The sequence below is a fragment of the Lissotriton vulgaris genome, chromosome 8 (assembly GCF_964263255.1).
Source record: "Lissotriton vulgaris chromosome 8, aLisVul1.2, whole genome shotgun sequence".
In the NCBI taxonomy this organism is placed as follows: Eukaryota; Metazoa; Chordata; class Amphibia; order Caudata; family Salamandridae; genus Lissotriton; species Lissotriton vulgaris.
In genome coordinates this window covers 791,201,591-791,207,829 of record NC_141696.1, presented here as the reverse complement: position 1 = coordinate 791,207,829, position 6,239 = coordinate 791,201,591, and the positions used below count along the sequence as shown (strand labels likewise).

Here is a 6,239-nt window from a genome sequence, read left to right as displayed (position 1 = left end):
CGACGTCGTTGTATGCGAGTATATCTGAATAGTGTTGAAAACCCATCCCTGCATGTGTGCATTGGAAGTGTGTTTGTGTCTGGTGTGTATGCATTCAAAGATCGTCGTGTGTGTATATTCTATGTAATGTGTACATGTGTGTTAACCGATGTTGGTGTATGCATTCAAGAATCCATCTGTATGTGTTTTTGTGTATGATGATGATCTTTTTGTGGTGGTGTTATCTGCATTCAAAGACGGAGTTGGATGTTTTTCATTTTAATGTATCTTTTGTTTTGTGTGTGTATCATGCCTGTGTGTAGCATAGACGACGATTTATCTGTTCAATAATGTTATCTCGCCTATATTTATATAGTAGCATGCATCTGAATTTGTGGTCTGTCTTGACTGTCCATTTCTCCAATGCTTTTGCATATTGTGTTGACCGGAGTTGATTTTGTGCAATTTGCTGTGCCTAATGCAGTGTGTATTTTATCTGGTACTTTTATCTGGGGCTATGGGAGAAACTGAAAGCCATTAGTCGTCCATTGTGTGAGGTGATTTTGGGGTTGCAACCTGCAAAGGCGGAATAGTACAACACTCGGCGACCCTGTAATTATTCTTACCGCTTGAAAAATATTGTTACTGAAACTATAGGCATCATTTAGATTTAACCGAGCTGGAACCTCGTTAGGAGTGAAGGAAACACCAGGCTTGCATTGTTGGAGCCTCTGCTGGCTCTGCCTGCATAAACATCATACCTGGTGGCCTATCAGCCACTGAGCCGCCATGCCACTGTGGTCACCTCTCCCTACTTCCTACCAGCTCTACATTTCCATGTCTTGTTGTACATTGAAGGAATGGCCGTCCAGGGCAGAGTATTCAAGTGAGGACTGAATGCATTGTTTTTTTTTTTTAATTTCAAGAAACAAACTCATACTTTGGGAGCTTGTTTCTTGAAAACATAATTTTTTGAGTTCATGCATCAAACATGACTGTTGCTCAGCAATCATCTGTGCCTTCAGTGGTACCACTGAAGGCACACGGGTCCTCCACCATAGGAGCGGAGGCCAAACGCACCAATGACTGAAGATGGCATCTGCCAACACCTGCTGAAAGGGGACGCGCACTCCGAGCAAAGGTATCACTTCATCGCCACTGTTTGCAGCAAATGGACACTTTTAAAAAAAATCCAACCCTGCTCTCTAGAGATGTGGCCTAACGACCAGAGCTGCCATCTAAGTCACGTAAATACAAAACATGTTGCATTCCAAATGCTATAGGTGTCACATTCGCGAAAGTTATAACTATTGACATTGTAAATGACAAAGCTATCAATTTAGCTATTTTAAAAACCAAGAAATAAAATATTTGTAATTTACAAGACCAATAGCTCCAACTTTTCTAATGCGAGACCTATTGCATTTCCAATGCTTGTTTTTCTAGCATCTAATTTCTCTCATAACATTGAATAATGTGTGTTTTCTATATGCGATTACATTGCACTTCCAACTGGTACCCCAAGTGGGCTCCAATTTTCCCCTATATCAACGTGAAGAAACTGCTTTGGGCTTATAGGTCTGCACCTCAGGATCAGATATAGTCCATTTGATCTAAGACAGGTTAGCTGATAAACCATATATAACCAAACCCACATTAAATTGCGTGTTAACTTAAAGCATGTAAAATAAAACTGCAGATTGGTTAAGGCTGCTGTCAAAGAAAAGATACAAAAAAACGATGTAAAGTGTGGACAAACAGTTCGGGAAAAGACGACAGTTGTCAACTGGAAATGTTCTCTTTTCAGAAGACGGTAGAACCTGGGAGCATCATGTTAGTCAGTGCGCATGCCTGGGCTGGCCTCGCAGGCGAACAGTCTAGTGGTTTAGACTGAAAACAGACGGAGCTACGTTGAAGACCAGTGAATGAAGTCTAGGGCTGTGGATGTGGCGAATCTCCCGCGGGGATTTAAAGAATAACGTCACGCAGCCTCGTCACGACACTTTCTGGCCAGGCAGGCTAATGCCCCCGCTGATGGAGGAAATGCAGGGGGTGGGGGGAGTTCACGCAGTCGCGCGCAGCGGGGAGGGGGTACGTTTCCGGAGCGCAGGGGGCGTGACGCGGGCGGTAGGCGGTGCCAAGGGAAGGCTTGGACGTAGCTCCGTATCCGGCCGGGATAGGCGGCGGAGGGACCTGAACCTGGAGAGGGGAGACGGTGCCCGGGCACCCCGCGCCGCGCTGGCAGCCGCCGGGAGAGGTAATGGATTGTTCCGTAGTCCAGTTGCGTTTACAGGGCAGTTTTCTTTTTGTAAATGTCAAGCCGAGATCTGCTCCCCCGGGCTCTGTGCCCCGGGCGTTGAGTGACCGCAATTGCTTTCTAGGATTTGCAGGCCTAGAGATCCTGCCTCTCCGAGGTTCAACATACCCAGAGCAAACCCTTTAGCATCGCTTCTGCCCAGAGCATCCCCCAACAGGGACCGTTACTGGGAGAAGGTGGGGCTCTGTGTATCCTTATACATTAAAGAAAGTCAACCTCCAACGACAGGGACCATCCCACCCTTATGCTGAGACGGAGGCACCCGAAACGGCCAACTAGCAGTCTGCCTAGCCATGCTTGTAGGGGTGCCATGTTTCTATCACCCGTAAACTCGCTCCCTCTGTTGGCTCCTCTGGCTGTGTGGTGCTGATGGCACACAAAGGAGTCGCAGAGCAGGGGCTGCGCGATGAGCATTGTTGGATGCTGTGCACTGGGCATTGTTTGACTACGGTGCCGGGAGGATTGTTCGGAAGATGTGAAGGAACCTTTGTTCTGATGTGCACGGATTTGTTCAGAAGACGGGTTTGGGGGATTTGCATGGTCTGGCCAAGTTTGCAGTAGACCGAGTTTGTCTTAAATTTGACAGCTGCTTCTATCAATGGTATGATTAGAGGGCCTTCTGTGAAGTCGCCGAGGTGCCTGTTGATACATTCGGTGCCTGTCACGAATCGTTGTTTCCTAGGTAGGTTGATGATTGAATGCAAAGAAAGGTCTCTCTATGCTTACAGATGTTTATTTTGGCCCACCTCACCTCTTTGAAGCAGCAGCAAACCCAGAACTCACCCAGTGTTGGTCGATATCAAAATGTCAACACCACAAAGCTCAAATTTATAATAAACGTCATGCTGATAACTCCATACCATTCCGGATCTACTTCAGTCTGTATTTGTCGGGAAAACTGCTGTTGTATTGAGGTGATAAAAGTAGTCGAGGTTTCCTCTCGCTGTACTTAAAGATGTGGGAGATCACAATCGGATGTTACCTAGTCATTAACTCGATAAAAAAAAAGATTTACAGTTTAACATTGGCAAATTGTAGCGGACTATAATACACAAAATCAATACATAGGTGATGAAGATATATAAGACGGTTACTTACGAACTTGAAGTACAAGGTCAGCCTCGTCAAGAATACGAACAATCATAACAGAGCACAGATTAACATATAAAAACTAACGTACAACACAATAGCAAATTGGTCGTAAGAGCTGTAACCTACAAGCAGTTGGTGGTCAGAAGAGCTGAAGCTGGAAGATGATTGTGTTAATCAGCAAAGGATGCAGGGCTGTACCTGCATTGGAAAAATAACAGATCCTTTATTGCGTTTCATTTCGGTAAAACAACACATGCATTTTATCCCTATGCTCATCAAGATGGACCAAGTTTAAATTGATATGTTTCGCCATTTAAATGCCCATTAAAAATAATAATCCTCCTACTTCTCACCATTTATCCCATGGCTCCTAAGCAACATCCATCTCTTCATTTGCGGAGCATTATGTATCTGTTATGCACAATTGCACCATACACACATCCACACCTCGTACAAATTGACCACATGGTTGGGTCCCTTTGTGTTTACGACAGAAGGATGCCTTCCAGTCTTCCCATTCATTCTCATGAATAGTTCTTTGAAAATACGCTCAGTTTGTTCTTTGGCAATAAAGAGCCACGACCTAGGTACATTATCAGCAAAATGTAACATACAGAGTTGTTTGTGCAATAGGAAACACACTGTTCAGTTGGCGAGATAAGAGATTAGAGGGCCTCTCTGGGACAAAATGGAGAGTGGGGAACAATTTATGAGATAATCCGACAAGTTACTGGTTATTATTACTGGACTTCTGAAAGGGGTGATTTGAGTTTGATGCATAAAAGTAAGCTTCCATTAACAGTTGCATGGGGCGTAGGAAGATTAAAGCTGTTTTCCTGAAGTTTTGTAGCAGTTTCTGGTGTTTACAGTAGTTACAGTTGATTTTATAGTGAAAAACGTTTTACTATGAAGAACTGGAAATTGATTTGCTAGATAGACATGTTCAATATTACACATTGTTTTGTGGCAGCGACAAAGTATTTTAGAGAAGAGGCACACTTCTGTTGTGAGCAATTGAAGTGGGGTCTTAAAGGGGAATAGTTCAGTTGAAGAGAAGACCGTATGGTGTCAGATGAAAGTAGTAAAAGCTACTGGTGGATCTTTTTGTAATGTTGCCATTAGATGATTAATTCTCATAGTCCTTTCCATAGTTAACACCTATTAGTAGTAAACCTTGTTTAAAAGATCTATGCTCACCATCCAAAACCAGCTCCAAAACTAGGCATTTCTAAAGGTGGTAGAAGCGTCTCTTTTAGTAGACACATGGTAAACACCATTCTGTATATAAACATCTGCACTGGTGCTAACAACCTCACTGCTGGAAAGAAAATCTAAATTTACCTTTTTGTAAATTGCTTTTGGCAGTTACTCCTCCGTTATAGAAACACCTTCAACCGAATTAACAAAGTGTTCCAATGCAAGTTTATTAATCCGAGATTCTGTGGAACTCTGAAGCATGCCTTCAGTAATTGAGCAAAGAACTGAAACGACTCCTGTAGTAACAGGATTTTGGCCTTCTTCAGATCTTGTGTGCTCAGAAGACTGGGCCTGGTTTAATGTTGGATGTTAACAGAAAATCTTCTATTTCTGGAGGATAATTCACAAGCAGAATTCTTCACCCCATACATATTCTGATTGAGGAAATTGTGCTGCACATTTCTCATCTGACGTTTGTACTTCCTTTGCAGTTCAGATGATTTTCCTTTGCCACCCACCTCTAAATTAGGCCTTCTGTTCGTTCACTGTCTAGGTCACATATGGCAATTGGAGAATTACCATATTCAGCATCATTTGAAGAGGCCTTTGGGCTGTTAGTACGTTGAAAACGTAAAAAGAAAAAAAACAAGCATTGGAAATGCAATAGGTCTCGCATTTGCTTGTTAGAACCATTGACGTTGTAAATGACAGTGTCTTTTATCCATGTGTTATGGAGTGTACGTATGTGGTGTGTAGTGGAATTATGGGGGTTGGACCGGAATTGTTAGTTGTGGATTTGTGTTGCATTGAATGGTGTGGTGTGGATTTGTATAGTGGAATTATGTGGCATGGTGTGCAGTGGTTTAATAGAGTTTTTTTTATATTGTGCGTACTAGACCCGAGACATCTGGTATTAGAGCGCTTTACATGAGCACCAGGATCGTTAGACGGACACATTCATTTTTTTTGTTAGGCACAGCGAGATTAAGTGATTTGCTCAGAATCACAGGAAGTTGAGCGTCGTTTGCGAGACTCGAACCTGGTTCCCCAGCTTCAAGGTCGACTGCTCTAACCGCAAGGCTACATACTCTTTCCATGGTGTGCAATGGAATTATGTGGATAGTAACTATGTGGTATTGAGTGTACTGGAATTATTTGGATGGGGAATGTGTGTTATGGAGTTGGATTGTGTGGAATGATATCTTTTTTTGTAGAGGGATATGTAGTTTAATTATGTTGTGTGCTGTTGAATTTAGTTGCATGATGTGGAATTATGTTCTGTGTTTTTGATGTATGTGGTGTGTTGTATAATTGGGTTGTTGAGTTATGTGGTTTGGTGTCGAATTGTGTAGTGTGGATTGGAAAGGTGTGGAGTTGAATTGTGTAGCGTTGAACCGTGTGAATAGCTCAGTTTTTTGGTGTAAAAAAAACCCCAAATAAATAGGAGCTAAGCTCCAGATCTGTGTCTTTGGGTGTTAAAAAAAAAAAAGCCATCACATTGTAAGTAATGGGTGGGTTTAAGCCCTTTACTTTATACAATACCCCCCCCCCCCCGCAGCAATAGTGCATGGGCTCACTGTTAGGCAAGACCTAAAAAGGGGTGCACAGGCACAAAATCTTTTGTATTGGGAAAAATACTGGCCAAGAAAAGAAA

General features: G+C 42.9%; 1 protein-coding gene across 1 annotated transcript in view; it reads left to right on the top strand.

Annotated features, from left to right (window-relative positions):
• The first annotated feature begins 2,099 nt into the window (after positions 1-2,099).
• NCK2 (NCK adaptor protein 2) overlaps positions 2,100-6,239 on the top strand; it is a 134,011-nt gene continuing 129,871 nt past the window's right edge. Inside the window, exon 1 of the mRNA XM_086934668.1 lies at positions 2,100-2,236. The gene's annotated coding sequence lies outside the window, so the exon portion shown is untranslated. The remainder of the gene's footprint in view (positions 2,237-6,239) is intronic.